Source organism: Elephantulus edwardii, unplaced genomic scaffold (assembly GCF_000299155.1).
Source record: "Elephantulus edwardii isolate Elephantulus edwardi_28Jun2011 unplaced genomic scaffold, EleEdw1.0 scaffold00074, whole genome shotgun sequence".
In the NCBI taxonomy this organism is placed as follows: Eukaryota; Metazoa; Chordata; class Mammalia; order Macroscelidea; family Macroscelididae; genus Elephantulus; species Elephantulus edwardii.
In genome coordinates this window covers 8,262,942-8,284,559 of record NW_006399824.1, presented here as the reverse complement: position 1 = coordinate 8,284,559, position 21,618 = coordinate 8,262,942, and the positions used below count along the sequence as shown (strand labels likewise).

Here is a 21,618-nt window from a genome sequence, read left to right as displayed (position 1 = left end):
GAATTTATAAAATACTTGAGCACCACAAGAAAAATAACCCAATTGAAAAATGGGCATAGGTTATGAACAAACACTTCACCAAAGAAGACATTTGGATGGCCAAAACCACACATGAAGAAATGTTCAAAATCCCTAGCTCTAAGAGAGATGCAAATCAAAACAACTATGAGATATCATCTCACCCCAGTAAGAATAGCAAAATTTAACAGAACAACAAACAACAAATGCTGGCGAGGTTTTGGAGAAACTAGAACCCTTATTCACTGTTGGTGGGAGTGTAAAATGGTCCAACCACTATGGAAGGCAGTATGGTGTTTTCTCAAAATGTTGCAAATAGGAATACCATTTGACCCCAAAATTCCACTACTGGGAATAACCCCAAATAAACCATAACCATCACCCAAGCAGATATATGCATACCCATGTTTGTTGTGTCTTCGTTCACAATAGCAAAGAGTTGGAAACAACCCAAGTGCCCATCACCAAACCAATGGATAGAGAAGTTCTGGTATATTCACACAATGGAATACTATGCTGCACTAAAAAACAAAGAACTCATGACAAATTAAACAAAATCCATGATGTTGGAGGACATTATTCTGAGTGAAATAATCTCAGTCTGAAAAGGACAAATACTGCATAGTGCCACTGTTGTAAAATGGGGTTGACATTGGGGTTGGTGGTAGACTGAGAAAAATGGGATAAGTCATGTATACTGCATTGCAACAGGTGAGGGATGAAGCTATTTAAAAGAGTATATGATTAGGTATTATTGTCATGACAGGAGCCCAGGAAAGAATTTTTCTTTTACTTTTCAAAGAGAAGAGTGAACTGGGAGGTGGGGACGATGAGCAGAAAAGTACAACAATGAATAAATGGAAATCCAAAGTCTCTGTAAACTTCCATTAAAAATATTGTTTACAATTCTCTCTTTCGTATTTTTTTTGTTTCTCAATGATAAACTTTAAAGACATCCCAATACCATTACTAATTTCTCCAAAACAGCTTTTTTGGTGATCATTAATGTTCTGTTAGAGAGCTCTTGATATATGCTGTACATTGTTTCATGCTTTCATAACTGACGTGGTTATGGTCCTAGATTTGTTTCCACTATAAAATCAGTGACAACCTCAGACCTCATAGAAGCAGGCACGACTGCCAATTGTATGGCTTTAAACATATATTTTTAAATGCTACATTTGCAAGTCTTCCCTAGCATGTTGGTTGCACAGTTCACTGTGTTGAGGCAGACATCTGTTGGTATGCACAAAAGTAAAATAGCATTGCCTTGTTTTTGTATTTTTTCCATATCCAGAGACTCAAGTTGTAGATTTTGCCTGAGGGAGATCTGCAGGAAAATGAACTAGTGTGACAGAGCTGGTGTGGGTTTGTTTTTGGGTTGCTTTTTTTTGTGATTTGTTTGGAGTATTTCCCTGCCAAGTAGGAGAACATGAAAGTAAAGTTACTCACATACACTATGACAGATAGTAGATCAGCATCTACCCACTTCTGCTGTAGGACAGCAACCAACCAAAAATTATGACACAGTTTATTGTTTCTTTCTATTTCCCTCTGGATTTTAGTCATTGAATGTTAAGGGGCAAAGGGAAAGAAAGTCAGAAAACAGAAAGTCTGAACGAGTCAACTCACAGAGTTTTTGTTAAAGGGGAGAATAATCAGTGAAAATAAACCTCACAAGAAGAAATTTAGTTTTGAAAAATTATTTGAGGAGGATATTTATTTTCTTTTGTTATGCCACTGAGAAATGAGAAGAGAGGACAGCATCTCAAAATAAAAAGAAGATTGGGAAGTGTGAATAGTAAAGAAAAAAAAAGCCCCATTTCTTATGGGAATGAATGGGACATTTGTAAAAATACTGTGAACATGAAAAGAAATAAAATATATTCCCAAGGTAGTGTCTGAAAAAGAAACTGGTGCTGGTTCTTGAAACAACACACAGATGTCTTACGACCTTCTTCCTTCTGTTTTACAAAACATGCTTGTCCCATATACCTTAATATAAAGCATATGCCCAAAGGAGTTTGAAAAGCTGAATTACAATAACTCTTTGAACTTGAGTTTGAAGTTCAGTCACATAAATATTAAATAATTTAAAAACTACATGTAGAGGTAGTTAGATTAAGAACTTGTATTTCAATCAAGTAGCTCATAGAATATTCTCTCCTCTTCTCTCTGTCTTGGTCGCTTGGCTTATTCTTCCTAAAATGTTTTGAATTTAGTTTTCTACTTTGTGTGTGAAGTCATTCTGGACCTAACTCGATTATGACACAGACTCTAATTAATCTGTACAATATCTGGCTCTCTCCAACTTGACTAGAGTTTCTAAGCATACATACTTGATACATACTGGCATTTCAGCATCAAATTGAGTGCCTGATAAGTAGAAGGTGTCCAGTAAGTACTTTTTTAACTGAAAAGCATTGAAACAAAATGCATATTTCTGGCACTGTAAGTCCTGAATGTAGTCCAATTCCAATGATCAAGACCATCCATTATAAACATTCTCAAAGAATAATTATGAGGAAAATAGCCACAGACACTTGCAACTAACACTTTTTAATTAATTAGTCATGCTTGATTATGACAGAGATTGTGAGAATTGTACAGGATAGAGGAAAGTTCAGATCTGTTCTCATGGGGTCCTTAAGAATCATAGTCAATTCAATGGCACCTATCATTAACAACAACAATCACATCCTTCTTAATGAATGATCTAATAGAAAGCTGGAATCCCTGGCCAACTGTTGGATTAGCAACTGAAAGACTGGCAATTTGAAACCGCCCAGACAGAGATCTTTGGGAAGAAAGACTTGGTTCTACTTCTGAAAGGTCACAGTCTTGACAACCCTGGAAATGTCATTCTTTCTGTAATAACCCAGAGGGCTACTCTCTCCCTTGTTGCCACTGAGTTAATTCTGACTTGCAGTGCCGCAATTCCCCCCTGTCAGGCTTCAAAGGCTGCAGATGTTAATGGGGGAAAGACCGATCATCTTTCTATTACCTGTGAATTTGAACTAGAATAGGAGGGCAGCTTTGGGGTTAGCAATGCAACTTGCTACAGACTATGCCAGCAGAGCTCCTTGCTACTGTTTCATATTCAGCTGGGTTTGACATGAAAAACACTGTACTGTTTGACAGGGTAAAACACGGCATGTGGAGTTTGAGAGCAAAACAGAACCTGAAAAAAATTATAAAGCAAAATTGGTTCAATAGCATATTACATTTAAAAATAAACTATGTAAATAAAATTCAGCTAATTGATGAATGCATTATTGAGTACCTTGATTATTCCAAATATATTCCATGGTTCTGTCTTCAAATTGGGTCACAAAGGGGACATTATTTAATTGAAATTCAGGAATTTTAGCATTGGAATAAAAATAGCTTTAAAATAAAAATAGCTCATAAGGCTGAAATGAGGATTAAATAAAATTGCAAGTGCAAATCACCTTACTACTTTTGGAACACTCTAAACCCTCAGAGTATGTATTTTCTTCTGGTCCTTGGGAACAATATGTGTCTCGGTCTCTCTCTTTCTGTCTCGGTCTCTTTCTCGCTCTTTCACACTCACACAACACACACACACACACACACACACACATGAAAAATATATTTCATTGACAAACTAGTATTTGCTCACTGATTGCCACACAAGATAAAATAGCTGAAAGTGACATCCATACTCCACCAATCTGTAGAAGTCTGTTGAAACATATTGCCTCAATGCAATGTCATTTGATTTTTTTGAAAGCTGCTTGCATGTGGATTGATTTTGTATCCAAATATTGGTAGCTTTTTTGACTATTATTGAGTATAATCCAAGCTGACATCTTTAATATTTGAGCTTTATTATTAAATGTTTCATATATTCATTTTTGGCAAACAAGTTAACTAAATTGAGGATTACAATTAACTGTAATGAGAATGAAATATAGTGTTTTCTTCACAGGTTCTAATTAGCCTTTCTCCAATTCTGATAATGTACTCTTCTCCATCTAATAGTTTCTCGTATTATTTTCTCAGCACACAAGTAAACTAAGTGTACTGAAGGGATATGATCTTGAACACATCCTCTTGAATTTTAGCCCCTTAGTCTGTTTGAACTGCCTCCTGGGGTTTGTACATTTTCTGTATAAGCACAATTGTTGTTAGGTGCCGTCAAGTCGATATAACTCATAGCAAACCCATGAACATGCAACCTGAACCCTGCCTTATTCTGTGCCATCCTCATCATCTCTGAGACATTAAATCCCCTTGCTAAGTCACTGTGTAAATCCGTCTCATTGGAGATCTTTCTCTCCTTTACTGACATTTCATTTAAGTATGAGAAGCTTCCTAAGGAAGAGCCTCACCTAGCTACATGTCCAAAGTATGAAACACAAAGAGTCTTAACTTCCAAAGAAACACTCTGGTTGCACTTTTCCAAGACGTATTTGCTTGTTTTTTTTGCAGCCTATACAATGTTCAGTACTCTTCTCTATCACAACAATTCAAAAGCATCAATTCTTTTTCTGTCATCCTTGTTCACTATCCAGGTCTCTGATGCATTGCAGGTCATTGAAAAGACTATGGCCTGAATCAGCGCACCTTTGTCTTCAAATAGACATCATTGCTCTCCGGCATTTTAGAGAGGTCCCTAACAGGAGACGTTCCCAATGAAATATGCTTCCTGATTTCCTGACTCTGTTACAAAGGATGTTGATTGTTGATATAAGCAAGAGGAAATCATTGAGAGCTTCAATCCTTTCTCCATCTAGCATAATGTTGACTGTTATATAGTGAAGACCTTAGTTTTCTTAATTCATATTGAAGACTGTAGTCTTTGATCTTATGTAGCAAACATTTTGTATCCCCTTCACTTGATTCAGTAAACAAAGCTTTGTCATCTGCATAACTTAGGTTGCTGATGAGTCTTCCTCCAATTTTGATGTCACACTCTTCCTAATAGGGTCTGGCTTTGCTAATTATTTTTTTCTGTATACAGATTGAATTGGTATGGAGAGAGACTACAACCCTGACACTCACCCTTCCTGATTTTAAACCATGCAGTGTTTCCTTACCCTGTTCAAACAACAGCTTCATGGTCTATGTAGATTTGTAAGAGTATTTTTAAGTTTCCTGGGATTCCCATTCTTCTCAATATTAGCCATAATTTGTTATAATCCACACAATCAAATACCTTTACCTAGTCAATAAAACACAAATAGACATTCTTCTGATATTGTCTGCTTTCAACCAGGATCCATCTGACATCAGCAATGATATCCCTAGTGCTGAGGCCTCTTCTAAATCCTCCTCGTTTTTCTGGTATTTTTCTGTCACTATACTGTTTGAATGATCTTCAATAATATTTTGCTTGCATGAGATATTATTAATATTTCTTAATAGTTTCCATATTCTTTTGGATCACCTTTCTTGGGAACGGAGATAAATATTGATTGCTTCTAGTTCATGGCTAGGTAGCTGTTCTCCAAATTTCCCATCATTAACTTGTGACCACATCTAGGGCTGCATCTGTGAGTTGAAACATGTTAACTGATATTCTATCAATATCTGGGATCTTAATTTTTGCCAATACAATCAGTGCAGCTTAATCTTCATCTTTCATTACCATTGGCTCTTATTCATATGGTAATTTCTAAAATTTTTCAGGGTCAACTAATTCTTTTTAGTGTAATGATTATACGTATTCCTTTTATCTTCATTGATGCTTCCTGGATCATTCAAGATTGTGTTCATAGGATCTCTCAGTTTTGCAACTTGAGTTCAATTCAGTGTTCTAAAATTCTTTTTCTTTGTAACGTTATCCATAACTTGTTATGAGTAATACAGTCAAATCCCTAATATAAATAAGTAAGCATCTTTCTTGTACTCTTTGATTTCTGCTAAAATCCATCAGATGTCAGCAATGATTTGTTATAGTCCTTGTTCTCTTCTGAATTCAGCTCAACTCTGGTAATTACTTATGCCTGTACTGCTGCTGCAACAATTTTTTCCTTATCTTAAGTAATATGTTAATTGTGTGTTGTATTAGTGATATTGTTAGATAATGTCAGCATTTCATTAGACTAACTTTCTTTCAAATGGGCACATATATGAGTATTATACACTTGTTTTGCCAAGCAGCACTCTTCCTAATTTCTTAGCATTGACAAGCAAGTACCCCCAGTCCTGCATGTTTGTTGGATCACTGCAATTGCTATTCCTTCTCCAGCGTGCTAGATCCTTTGCAGTGTTTCCAATATCAGATATTTTATCAAAGGTCAGGAGCAAAGGATTCATGAACTCAAATATGTATAGACATTTTTTATATAATTCAAGATATTACACATAAACAGAGCATAAAATATTTTGAAAGTGTGGTTGTTATTGTTCTTAGGTGCCAGAAAGTCAACTACAACTTTTAGTGTCCTTATCAACAAGAAATTAAAATATTTCCATATCCCGTACCATTTCAAAATTGCTGCCATGACAAAACCATTATTGCAATCATGTTGTCAATCCGTCTCCTTGAAGATCTTCATCTCTTTTGCTAATCTACTTTTCAAATCATCATACCCTTTTCCAAGGACTGGATCTCATGACGACCTGCACAAAGTATCCAAGAAGTTTCAATGTTCTGCCCTCCAAAGAACTCTTTGCTATGATTTATTTCAAGACAGAATGCTTAGTCTTTTGGTAAGTCATTAAATATTAAATAATCTCCACTAATATAAAGGTGTAGTTGGCTGTCTATAGCATGGCCCAGTGATTGATCTCCACCTTCTGGTATTCATGTCTTCTTCCATACTCTCCCCTTAAATCTGACTGAACTTAGTGTATCTAACAAATAGAATACAGTACACAATAAGATATGTGTCTTCAGGAATTAGGTTGCAAAAAGAATCTGGCTTCTGTGGTAGGTGTGTGCTCTCTCTCTCTCCTCCTCCTCCTTCTGTCCCTTCCTTAATGCAGTGTCCCTGGAAGACGTCAGTCACCATATTATGACGACATTGAGGAATTAGATGTAGAGACCCAGGTGGTAAGAACCTGAATCTTCTTCCTGTGGCGTTAAGAGTTTATTCAAAATGGGTTTTCTAGTCATTGTCTGACTTGGTCGTGTGAATGGGCAGGAATAAGGGAGAAGGGGCTGTTAGCCTATCCACAAGAGAATTGGTTAGTTGCATCAATCCACAAGGAGACTGGCTAGTGTCACCAATACACAAAGGGATTGGCTATTCTCACAGTTAAATTGAGCTGATCCAGAAGCAGAAAGGGTATTTTCCCCACCAGGAAAACAACAAACAAAAGGGCATACTGGACCAGCAGCTGTAGTAGCCACAGGGGAGAACCAGAGACATGGTATAAAATGAGAACTTGGGACTGCTGCACCATTGGAATTGGAACTAAGAGCCTTTGCCCATGTTTGTTGGACAACTAGGTGTTGGGTGGGGGGAGGTCATAATTTGCAGGACTGATTACTTTGTAATACTGGCCTAAAGCCATGACACTCAAGGCTGAAGTGCTTGCGAGCACATTCTGGAAAATGTCCTGTCCTGACTGTATTCTGCTACTAACCTGGATTATAACATTTTTACTTCTCCAATAATATTATTTGTAGTCTGTGAGTTATCACTTCAGTTTGGACTTAATAAAACAGTAAGATTGATGTTGAGCTGAGTAGAAAGAGGTATGGGAGCGTGGGGGACATGTCTGTTCTCATGAGAGTTGATTTTGTGTTCTCGATACTATTGATGGGGACAGATATGGCCATTCCACAATAGCCCTTATTTTTTATTTTACACTTCCTAACAAACATATAAATAAAATTAGAAGCAGATCCTTACAACTGAAAAATCCTTGACTTCAATCCTGAGCAACAGCTTGTCTACAACCTGGTCAAACAGCTTAAACCAGAACCCTCCAGATAGACCACACTGGGTTTCTTTTACCTTAGAAGTGGTAACACGGTAAATGTTTGTTGTTATAATTATTTAAACTCCATGGAATTTGTTACACAGCAATAGGTGACTAATTAGAGTTGATAAAAATTTAGTACAGTTCTGAGTTTTTGAGAAGGCAGGGTTTTGAAATAGTAATCTGTTGAACAGAGGACATGTCTGAAGGAAACAAATCATAAAATGTTGAGGCCATACTTACGAGAAAAATATAGCTGTTCTCTACTGAGACATACTATAAAGTTAGTTATTATAAATGCAATAAAAGTTTAGCTAGGTTTTCAGTACTTAGAAAGACTTTCTCAGAGATAAAAATCCTGATTCAGCAATTTTGGGTGCATAATATCCAATTATAAAAGCTTACTGACTTCTCTGCACTGTCAATAAAGAAAAAAAGGAAAAGAAAACCAAAAACAGAGCAGTTCACTACAAAACCCAAAGAAACCATTTGTTCCTATATCACTATGATCAAGGTAGACATGTATCTATGCACATATGTGTCTTAGTATTATTATTCAAATGTGTTTTTTATAGAATATATATGTTAAACTGCAACAAGACTGAGAAATAGCCTGAAGGAATTGCAATTTCCATAAAATACTTACATAAGACTTACAAAATTAAAAAAAAATATAGCAAATACAGATCAAGGAGAAAGAATGTGCAGACCAACATTAGGAAATAGACTTTCAGGTGCACCTACCCACCATCCTTTCTTGATAGCACAAGATGCATTTATGTTTGCATCATAACCATTAAGGTGTGTGTGAGAAATTGTGATCTCAGAAGAATTCAGGTGAAAAATTCCTGCAGGGTGTTTTATGCCCCACTGGTCGTGTAGGCAAGTCAAGCAATGTAACTGGTTAAAACAGGTGTAAGCAATCAATCTACATATCCTTAAACAAAGTAAACAATGGCTCTGGGACTTACCAAGGAGATTTCAAACTTCATAAAGTTTCAGAATTTCCTCAGAACAGAGCTTGAAAATACACTCCATGGTTCAAAATCAGGAAGGGAGTGCATCAGAGATGTGTCATGTCTCTATACCTTCCAATATATATGCTGAACAGATCACTGGAGAGGCTAGGCTTTATGATGAAGAATGTGGCATTAGGATTCATGGAAGGGTTATCCACAACCTACATTGTTCAGATGACACAACCTTGCTTGCCGAAGCTGAGGACCTGAAGCACTTGCTGCAAAAGGTCAAGGACTGTAGTTTTCAGTATGGATTGAAGCCCAACATCAAAAAATTAAGATCCTCACTACTGGGATCATTAGCAGCACTGTGATGAATGAAGAAGAGATTGAAGTTGTCAACAGTTACAGCTGGCCCAGCTCCACAATCAACACTCTTGGCACCAACAGTCAGGAAATCAAAAGATGAATTGTATTAGGTAAATCTACCGTCAGGGACCACTCCAGAGTACTGAGTTGCAACGATGTCAGTCTAGAGACTAAGGTGCGCCTGATCCAGGCCACGGTCTTCACAATGACTAGCTATGCATCAGAGATCTGGACAGTGGATAAGGATGACAGAGAAGAATCAATGCCTTTGAATTGTGGTGCTGGAGAAGAGTATTAGACATACCATGAAAACAAGAAAACAAATTGGTCTGTTTTGGAGAGGGTGAAAACAAGTGTCTCCATGGAGGCTAGGACTTAGAAGTTCCATCTTACATACCTTGGACACGTGACCGAGAGGGAATAGTCCTTAGAGAAGGACATCATACTTGGAAGGGTGAAGGTACAGAGTGCGAGAGAAAGACCTCAGATGAAATGGATACAGTAACTGCAGAAGGTGAGCCAGAATCAGTGAGACTGGCTCAGGATAGGGGAGGCTTTAGAGCTGCTGTACATAGGGTAACTATGAGTTGCAGGTGACTCGACGGCACATAACAACAACATAAGTATGTTGTTGCTGTTGTTATGTGCCGTCGAGTTGCTTGCAACTCATAGTGACCCTATGTACAACAGCTCTAAACTATGCTCTGTCCTGTGCCAATCTCACTGTCTCCGACACACTCATCCCAATTGCCCCAGTCACCGAATCAATTCATCTCCCAGAGGGCCTTCCCCTCCTGCGCCTGCCCTCCACCCTCCCAAGCATGATGCCCTCTCCAAGGACCGATCCCTCCTTACAACATGACCAAAGTATGTCAGACGAAGTCTCAGAATCCTTGCCTCCAAGGAGCAGCCCAGTTTAACAACAACAACAACAACAACAACAACAACAACAACATATGAACATATACACTTATAGCAGGCATTCAAAGATTATGAATATCATTTGACACTAAAACTTGAATTTTATCTAATATTACTCTGGACTATTTTATTTTTTAAAAATTCAAGATATTAACAATAAGCTAATGAAAACCCAACCAGATAACGTTTTAAACCTTTAAGACTATATATTTTAGGATCATGATATTCTGAGTGTGCTGGAGAAAGGAGAGAAGAAAAGAATATCTTAATATCTTTAAAGAGGATCATGAATGATAATTTTATTATGGGGCTAAGTTGACAATTCCGTTCATCTGAATCTGTTCCAAGCTCCTTTAGTATTAATTTTCCTTAGAGTCTATTGACTTTCTGTTTTAATTTGTATGAATTACCAAGTAGATCTATGACATGGAATTGAGTCCTCTAAAAATTTTTGTCAACTTGGCAATGGCATAATTCTTGGTTTTTTATAGTTATTTTCCAGTCATGATCTGATGTAATTATCAGGTATTATAAACCTAATGTGATATTAACAAGGCAGGAATAGAGGAAGACATGTTAATGAGGCAAGAAACACTGTAAGAGGAGCTTTTATTCTGAGGTATCTTGTCATTTATTCATTAAATGAGCAAACTTTACTTGGTTAACTTTACTGTTTCAGCTTTCTCCCTTTCATGTTTCGAAAGATTATATTTTTTGTTTGACAAAGTGCAAGTTAAATTTTCTGAGTTTTTGTGTGTACAGAGAGATCTTTATTTTGCCACATATTTTAAATGAGTATCATATCCTACAGGCACTCTAGCGGGGTAGTGCTTTACATGCTGCGCAGCTAACTAAAAAGTCGGTGGTTCTAAGCCACTAGATACTCTGCAGGAGAAAGATGGACATCTACTCCCACAAGGATTTACCACCTTGGAAACAAGTGGAAAGTCAGTATGAGTCAAAATAACTCAATAGCAATAGATGGTGTTTTAAATTCTAACATATTTCATCCCATAGCATGAAGTTACAGCTTCATTGTTGAGAGTTATATCCAATAAATCCCCCCAAAATGACTATTTTTATGCTAAACTTGCTAAGTCTTATTGGACTTGTCTTTTTTAACTTGTTTGTATTACTAGACTTTTTTCCCCCCCATAAGGTGTGATTATCTGATATCTTTCTAGAATGAGGGCAAATTTACCATTCTCCCTTATGAAATGGGCAGCGGCTATATTACCTTTAAACTAAGGGGTATATTGGTAATATTTCCCATCAGACGATAATTCTTGCTTTTGGTCTGTGTTGGGGGCTGTTTATGTAGAAACATAAAGCAGCTAGCTGCTTTCCCCATTTTCAGCAACAACTTTTTGTCCAGCAGCCTCTGAAGCTGTTCAGCTGCACCATCCCGTAGCTCCCCAACCTCCTCTTAACAGTAGGTTTCGGTCCCAATAAATTAATGTTTTTAAATTTGTTTTTTGGTGTGTCTGCAAACACAAACCTTGATAGACTTTTCTTCTGGGGAACATGCCCCAACAATTGTCTTATAGAACCGGGTTTTGCTAATATAATACAGGTGGAACTCACAGCTCTCTATTGTCAATATTCTAGAAAGAAGCTTCCTTTTATCTCTTCTATCAGGGTTATCTAAACGGTTCTAGGTATTTTCTATATTTTATATTATTATTACTAATAATTTTTATTGGTTTCTTTGGGGGAGTTTATAATGTTATATTCTTCCTACCCCCGTCCTCATATTTTATTTTAAGAGTCCTTCACGTTGCTTAGTGGTAAGAAATTGTGTTGTCAATTAAAAGGTACTGGTCAAAATCCATCAATTGCTCCTCAGGAGATAGATGGACAATCTTTTCTCCTGTGATTTACTACCTCTGAGACCCTGCAGACGGTCAGCTATGGGTCACTTCTGACTCAATGGCATAAAATAACAACAACAGCAACAACATATTACATTTTATAGGAATCTGAGACTGGAATTAGGTAAACCAGTCTGCTCAGGTTGTCTACTTGTTAGTTCGTTGGGGTTTTAAAAGAGATGACACAGAAAGATCTATTACAGCCACTGGAATAAAAATTGTTTAATCATAATTATGAAGATAAAATCAATAGATGAATGAGTGTGAATAAGGAAGAGACATTATTAACCATTTTTAAACAGAAGGAATAATAAAAGAGGAAGTAGTGAACAAAGTAAAATTAATTCACAGCCTATTTCAAAACTAATATTTTGTGTTACCAATCCCTGTACTCTAATTCCCTTTCTAAGTGTGTAACAGCTTTGTGACAGGCATGAGATGAATGTGCACAGCCTTTTTAAAATCACTATAACCACAGTCAACCCTAAACTTTAGAATACCTGGAATCTTAAGGAAATACTGCCTGAAGTGTTTGTAATAAATGATACCTTTAAAAATCCTTATAATAGCTGAGAAATTTTATAATATATATTGTTCACTTAACTTTAACTGCTACAGATTTTGGCAGACAGTAAAATTAAATGGTGGATGATCACTATAATATATTACATATTCCCAGCTATCACAGGGTTACTATCATGTTTGAGAAGAAACCTCTTCCTTGATTCTAAGCTGTTATATGGGGTTGTTAAGTAGTATTTCTTTCTTTTATAATTGATACAAGAGGAAGTTGTAAATCACCATGAACTTGAAAAATTGATTTGTGAAATGAAGATATAAGTCAGTAGAAATCGACATGTCACTGGTGGGAAGGTCTTCTTAGTTGCTCAATTATTCTTTGGCTTCTACTATACCACTTTTTCCATCATTAGTTAATCTAGACTCTTGCACCAATAATTATGATTATGAACTATCAAATATTTTTTCTTCTTAGTTGAATATTATAAGATTTATATTCATAGTATAACTCAAAAGAAAGACAATTTATTAATCTTTAACACACTGATGTTGCAGAATTATTTTATTTCACTGAAGTCACAATAATGAAACTTATAACAATGATGTCTGAAGATTTCATTTTCTTTATGATGATTTCTTTCAGAAGTTAATGTAATATGCCTATTTTGACACCTTAGAAATGCTTAATTCTTTACTTGGTGACTTGCATTTATCTTGAAAATGAAGCAGCAATTTTATAACCACTGTTGCCATCTGTTGTAGATTAAGTTATATACTCACAAAATGTGTTATAAATCACAACTTCTAAACCCCTGGTTATTAATCTCATTTGAGATTAGATTTTCTTTTTATGTTAATGTTGTTTCTGTTAGGTCTCTTAGAGTAGAGCATGACTCATAGTACCCCTATGAACAACAGATCTAACCCAGTCCTAACCTGTGTATCCTCATCCTCCCTGACGTATTTGAACTCATTGTTACAGTACTGTGTCAATCCACCTTGTTGAGGGTTGTTTTTTGTTTTTTTTTTAATACTGACTCACCTTTCCAAACATGATACTTTTTTCCAAGGATTGATTTATCTCCTGACAATATGCCCAAAGTATGTGAGACGAAGAAGTTTTGCCATCCTGACCTTGAAGGAGCACTCTGACAGCACTTTCTACAAGACATACCTGTTTATCCTTTTGGCAGCACAAGGGGTTTCAAGTACTTTTCTCCAAAACCGGAGCTAAAAGGCATTATGTTAATGTTATTGTTATGTGCCGTTGAGTCACCTGTGACTCATAGAGACTGTGAACAACAGCTCTGAAACCTGCCCTGTCATGAGCTAGTCTCACTGGCTCAAATACACCTACCCCATTGCCCAAGTTATTGTATCAGTCCATTTCATCTGGGGCCTCTTCTCCTGCATTGTTCCTCCACCCTTCTTAAAGAATATGCATAGTATGAACAACAGAATTTTTCTAGCAATGTGTACATTAATTGTATTTCTGGTAAAGTTTAATAAACAAAAAAAAATAAGAACACACGATTGGATAATGGAGAGTGGCTGATGTTTTTAATGCAAAGGTAAAGAATTCACCCGAATTATGTTAAAATGTTTAGTAGAAGGTAAATCTTGTGCATGACAAACTTAGATATCTAGGGGAGGAGATTTTTACACACTGTCTTATCATGTACTACATATGGTATAATTCAAGAACTTTGCAAAATGAAAGCAAAATGTAGATCTGGATAGTTCTGTTGTACAAACTAAATACATTTGTTTGCAAATGTTCACAAAGAATGTGGCTTCTGTTAAGTGTGTTGGTCTATTAATGATGGAAGCAGGAGTAGCATTCACTTTCAAAATAGCCTACCTCCGGAAACCCTATGAACCCAGGGAAACAATGAAAGTCATACAAGTGTTCAGGTCTTTCATTCATAGTGTTGCTATGAGTTGCCTAAGACTCGACAACACTTAACAACAATAACCATAAACTATCAGAGCAGAAAATCCATCAGTTTAGACTAAAGAAGATGGAGAAAGAAGGAAAAGGAAGAATCTCATCTGCTTCATGGAATTCTCTAGACAGGATACAGGCCAAAGGAACCATATCTGTTATCCTCCAAGAAAAAGAAAGTACTAATCCTGGAGTATTGTGGAGATGGGCAGAACTGTTGGAAGGAACATGGGAAGCAGGGAGTTCTTAGCTTCAAAGGGTAGGGATATAGTTTTCTGGTCCCTAAAAGTTGGGCCATAGCTTTTTAAACTACAAAGTCTAATATTTACTGTTTGTTGTTAAATTTTTATTTAAGATGAGAAATCTTCCCAGCACTGAGGAGATGGGGTTGCCATAACTTAGGGGCAGAAAATTGGAGTCTCTTAACATGTAGGGAATGAGGTGGCCATTTAGGTAGACTAAGATAATGGAGTCACTAAAGCCAAAGAAATAGACTTGCCATTTCAATGGGTCTGAAAGGAAAAGATTAAGCCTAGGAATAGGAACCAATACCCAGAGTCCAGAGAAGATAGCCAAATTCAGACTCTGGAGAACAGAACCATTGCCCAGAAAGGGTCAGTGAAGACGAGGAGAATTATTTATAAGTCTTGAAAGCTAATGTGAATTGCTATGATGAGTTTTTGTTTATTTGTTTTTAAAAATTGTTGTTAAGTGTCATGGAGACCAGTATGACTCATAGTGACCATATGAAAAACCAGTCTGAACACTGTCCTTTCCCATGCCATCCTTACAATCTCTGCCATTCAAACCCATATCATAGTCACTGTGTCAACCTATCTAGTCTAGGGTCTTCCTCTGATTGCCAAGCATGACGTCCCACTCCAAGGAATAGCTTCTTCTAGAAACATCCAAAGTATGTGAAATGAAGCTTCATCAGCTTTGCCTCCAAGAAGCAATCTGAATGCACCCTCTCCAAGACTTACCTGTTTGTTCTTTTGGCAGTCCCTGAGATCTTCAGCACTCTTACCAACACCACAGTTCAAAGACATCCATTCTTCTGTCATCCTTAGTCATTGTTCAAATCTCAGATGCACAGCAAGTGACCAAAAAGAACCTGGCCTGAATTAAGTGCACCTTAGTCTTCAAACTGATATCATTGTTACATGCTATTGAGTTGAGTAGTGACCCTATAACCAGATAACCTGAAATTTACCCTATCATGTTCCATCCTTATCATCTCTGAGACACCACAGCCCACTGCTGAAGTGACAGTTTCATTACATCTCGTTGGGAGTCTTCCTTTCCTTCATTGGCGCTCCATCCTTCCAAGCATCCTTCCTCTTCAAGGAATAGACTCAACTGGCTACATGTCCAAAGTACGAAAGATGAAGTTTTGTCATCCTTGTCTTCAAGGAGCACTCTGGCTTCAGTCATTCCAAGTCATATCTCTTTGTTCTTTTGGCAGTTCATGGACTATTCAATACTCTTCTCCAGCACCACAACTTAAAAGCATTAATTTTTCTGTCACCCTTATTCATTATCCAGCTCTCTGATGTGTAGAAGATAAAGATTGAGAAGAGCATGGCCTGAATCAGGTTTAGTCTTCAAATTGACATCATTGCTGTTCAGTATTTTGGAAAGGTCCCTGACAGCACACTTGTCCAATGCTACACATCTCCTGATTTTCTGACTGTTGTTACCAAGGATGTTGATTGTTGATCTAAGCAAGATGAAAGTTATATCCTGTACCATGACATTTGTATGTCTGTTTGTCTTAACAGTGTTTTTTTTAAAGGTACAAAACCTATGTTTCAGTTCTGCTATTGAGAAAATTATTTGTATGTTGTCAATTACTTAATATCTTACATGTGTACAGATTTGGGTATTATTAGTTGCTCTCATTAGTACATCTCTTGTCTGTCAGTCTGCTGTACTGATGTAGCTTATGAGGCGCTCTAATGCTGGGGTCTTTGCCACCAATAATGTCTCAGGTAACAAAATAATCACCAATGGCTGAGAAGTTGTAACAGAGTTCCTAGATTCTTAAGAAAGACTAGGAGAAGGACTGGACATCCATTTCTGGGAAAAACCAAAAACAACAACAAACCATAATAAACAAATAAACAAAACAAACAAACAAACACAAAAACCCACAACAAAGCAGGCCTTCAAAAACCCTATCAGTAGAGAAATCTACATCATCACCTCTCAAAAATTTGGAGAGGTCCCTGATTACAGACTTTCACAACATAATATGTCTCCTGATCTTCTGATTGCTGGTATCAAGTGTATTGATTGTGGATCCAAATAAGATAAAATAGTTGGCAATTTTAACCCTTCTCTATCCATCATAATGTTGCCTATCAGTACAGTAATGAAAATTTTTGTTTTCTTGATTTTGAGATGTAATCCATATTGAAAATGCCAGTATTTAATGTTCTGCAGCAAGTGCTTCAACTCCTCATTTTCAGCAAATAATGTTGTGTCATCTGCATAAGAAAGGTTATTGGTGAGTCTTCCAATGCTGGTGCTACATTTTTCTTCATGGATTCCAGTTTATCAAATAATTTGCTCAGCATATATGTTAAATAATTATAGAGAAAGAATATAGACTAATGAATACTTATCCTAATTTTAAACCATGCAGTGCTTTCTTGCTTTGTTCATGCAAAACATCATCTTACCCTAGGTATATTTTGCATGAGCACAATTAACTTTTCTGGAATTCTCATTCTTCTCAGTGTTAGTCATAAACTGTTATTTTTCACACAGTCAAATGTCTTTGCATAGTCAATAAAGCACAAATAGACATTCTTCTGGTGCTCTCTACTTTCATCCTGGATCCATGAGACATCAGCAATGATATTTTTGGTTCTACAGCCTCTTCTAAACCCAGCTGGAATGTCTGGTAGTTTCTTGTCCTAGCATTAGGAATATTTAAGGTAAATCTTTAATTATCTAAGAAATATCAACAGAAAATAGCTAGAATGCACAAAAGCACTATAAAAGTAATTGACTGACACCTAAATAATTCAGGAAGTACCACATGATCAGGAATCAATGATAATTAACGAAGAAATTCAAGCTGTCCTGAAGGTACTGGCAAAAACACAAAGCCCCAGAAATAGATGGGATATCAATTGAAATGTTTCAAATGACAGATGTAGCCCTGGATATGCTCACATATCTATGCCAGGAAATTTGGAGGACAGCTGTCTGGTTGACCGACTGGAAGATATCTGTGTTTGTTCCTATTCTAAGAAAGATGATCCAACAGAATGTGGAAATTATTGAACAATATCATTAATATCACTTTTAAGCAAAATACTGCTAAAGATCAATAAAAATGTTGTTTTGTTTTTTTTTTTAGGTAGCTCTGGTAGTGCCAAGAAGCTCTACAACAATCTCAAAGGCATGCTGTTTGAATCCTCTAGATGTTCCGCTGGAGAAGGAGAGGCAATCTCCTCCTGTGCCAATTGAATCCAATTCAATGGCACACAACGAAAAAAAAAGGTTTTAAAGATACTAAGTGTTTATTTCATAAACTCTTAGTACTTATGTTTGGGTCCATACTTGTTCCAATTCCCAAGAGAACTGATCCAACATAATGTGAAAGCTATTGCACAATATCATTAATGTCTCACACAAGCAAAATACTGCTAAAGATCACTAAAAATGGCTATAACAGTACACAGATAGGGAACTGCCAGAAGTTGAAGCAGGATTTAGAACATGCTGTGGCACCAGAAATATTATTGCTGATGTCAGATGAATCCTGGCTGAAAAGAGAACACTAGAAGAATATCTATTTGTATTTTATTGGCTATGCAGAGTCATTTGACTGTGTGGATCGTGACAAGTTGTGGCCGACACTGAGAAGCATGAGAATCCCAGAGTACTTAATTGTGCTCATGCAAAACCTGTATCAGGACCACAAGGCTACTGTGTGGACAGAGCAGGGAAACACTACATCGCAGTGATTTGGAGCATTTTTTCATGTGTCTGTTTGTCATTTGAATATCTTAGGCTGTGAAAATTATTTCCATGTATTTTGCCCATTTTGTAATTGTGTTTTCAGGTTTTTTTTCTGATGGAGGGCCAGGAGTATTCTGTAAACTTTTGTTGTAAGACTCTTATCTGAGATGGCATTACCAAAAGCTTGTTCCCAGTCTAGGTTTTATTTTCATCCTTTTGGAAAAAGTTTTGATGCACACAGGGATTTAATCTTTAAAAGGTCCTATGTGTCAATTTTATCCTCTTTAGATTGTGCATTTCTGGTTGTATTTGGCAGTCTCTTTATACCCTGGACTAGCACTTCTAAACTTGATCCCAGTTTGTCTCTTATGAACATTATGGTTTGGGCTTTATTCCCAAGTCTCTGATCTACAAGGAGTTTATTTTTGGGTATGGTATGAGATATGGATCCTGTTTCAGCTTTCTCCAGAAGTCCAGTTTTGCCAGCATCACTTATTGAAGAGGTTATCATTTCCTCGTTTGGCAGCTTTAGTTTCCATGTCAAATATCAGTTGAGCATAGATAGCTGGGTCTATTTCTGGGTTCTAAATTCTGTTGCATTGGTCTATGTGTCTGTCATTGTACCAGTATCATGCTATTTTGATTACTGCTGATGGATAGTAGCTTCTGAGTTCAGGGAGAGCTATGCCTCCAACCTCAATTTTATTTCTGAGAAGAGTTTTGCTTATTTGGGGTCTCTTGCTTCTCCAAATAAATTTGATAATTTCTCTTTCAATCTTCTTGCAAAATTAATTTGGTGTCTGGATTGGGATTGCATCAAACATGTAGATTGCTTTTGATAGAATTTTCATTTTCACCATATTGAGTTTTTCTATCCATTTACAGGGCACACTTTCCCATTTCTTTAGGTCTTCTATTGTGTTTTGCAGAAATACTCTGTAGTTCTCTTTGTATAGGTGTTCTGTATCTCTAGTTAGGTTTATTCTCAAATATCTCAATTTGTAGTTGGCTATTGTAAATGGTATTGCTTTCTTGTTTCCTTCTCTGAGTTCTCTTTATTACTGTAGAGGAAACAGTGATTTTTGAATATTGATCTTATATCCTGCCACTCTACTAAATTGGCCTATTAACTCTAATAGTTTTGTTGGTGAGTCTTAAGGGTTTACTGTGTATATTATCCTATCATCTGCATATAGCGACAGTTTAACCATCTCTTTGTCGATCTGGCTGTCTTTTATTTCCTTCTCTTGTTATATTGCCCTAGCAAGCTCTTCCAATACAATATTAAAAAGAAGTGGTGACAGTGGGCATCCTTGTCTGGTCCCTGTTTGCAAGGAAATTGTTTTTTAAATTTTCTCCATTGAGAATAATGTTGGCTCTTGGTTTTGTATATATACTTTTCACTATGTTGAGGAAATTGCCTTCTATTCCAATTTTACTGAGTGTCTTTATCAGGAAGAGTCATTGGATTTTGTCAAATGCCTTTTTTTTTGCACCAATTGCTAAGATCATATGGTTCTTGTTATTTACTTTGTTAATATAATGAATCACATTGATTGTTTTTCTTATGTTGAACCATTCTTATATACCTGTTATGAATCCCACTTGGTCATGGTGAATTATTTTTTTAAATGTGATTTTGGATTCTATTGTCTAGGATTTTTTTAAGGATTTTTGCATCTATATTCATGAGAGATATTGGTCTGTAGTTTTCTTTCATGGTAATATCTTTGCCTAGTTTTGGTATTAGGGTTATGCTTGCTTTATAGAATGACTCTGGAAGTGTTCCTTCTTTTCAATTTTTTAAAATAATTTAAGTAGAATGGGTGTTAAATCCTGTCTTTTGTACAATTCAGCTGTGAAGCCATCTGGTCCAGGACTTTTCTTATGGAAAAGTTTTTTTATGATCTTTTCCATTTCTTCTGTTATGATGGGTCTCTGTTCAAGTGTTCCATATCTGTCTTTGTCAATCTGGGCAGGGGATGCATTTCAAGAAATTCGTCCATTTCCTCTACGTTTTTTAATATCAGAATTTTTTTTGTAGTATTCTGATATTACTGATTTAATTTCCTCTGGTTCTGTTGTGATGTCACTTCTGTCATTTCTTAATTGAATTATCTGTGTCTTTTCCTTTTTTACTCTCTTTTGTTACATTTGCTAGTGGTTTGTCAATTTTATTGACTCTAAAAAATCAGTTCCTTATCTTATTGATAGTTTCAACTGTTTTTCTGTTTTGCATCTCATTGATTTCTGCTCTTGTACTTATAATTTCTTTTCCTCTAGAGGTTGTAGGATTAGATTGTTGATCTTTTGCTATTGGCTGAAGGTGTTTAGTTAGATCATTGAGTCTTCTTTCTTCCTTTTATATGTGTGTGCCTATTGTTATGAACTGCCCCCTGAAAACTGCCTTAGCCGTGTCCCAGAGGTTTTGGTAAGTTGCATTTTCATTGTCATTTATTTTGAAAAACTTTATTATTTAGTTTCCACATGCGTGGTTTTGTAAGCTTTACTCTTCTGTGGTTAATTTCTCATTTTATGGCATTGTGGTCTGGGAAAATACTTTGTGTTATTTCAATGTTTTTGAATTTGTTGAGGCTTGCATTATGACCTAATAGGATCAATTTTGGAGAATGCACCGTGTACACTTGAGAAGAAAGTTAATTGAGTTTTAGTTGGGTGCAGTACTCTGAATACATCCACAGGTTTGAGTTGGCTAATTGTATGGTTTAGATCTTCTGCATCTTTGGTGAGTTTCTTTTGAGTTGATCTATCCTTTGGTGATAGTGGTGTATTGAAATCTCCTACCACTATTGTGGTGCTGTGTATTTCTCTCTCCAATTCGGTCAACCACTGTTTTATTTATTTTTCAGGTTTACATTTGGTGCATAAATGTTGGCCAGGGTTATGTCTTCTTTATCTATTATGTCTTTAATCAGTATGTAATGCCCTTCCTTATCTTTGATGGTGGTTTACATTCTGCAATCAATTTTATCAGAGATTAATATTGCCACTCCTATGTTTTTGAGGTTGCCATTTACTTGGTATATTTTTTTTTCTAGCCTTTGATTTTGAGTCTGTCTTTCTCTTCTTCCTTCCTTCCTTCCTTCCTTCCTTCCTTCCTTCCTTCCTTCCTTCCTTCCTT

General features: G+C 36.4%; 1 protein-coding gene across 1 annotated transcript in view; it reads right to left on the bottom strand.

The window, feature by feature from the left end:
• Positions 1–21,618, bottom strand: part of CTNNA3 (catenin (cadherin-associated protein), alpha 3) — a 2,453,748-nt gene that overhangs the window by 573,252 nt on the left and 1,858,878 nt on the right. The gene's annotated exons all lie outside the window — the stretch shown is intronic.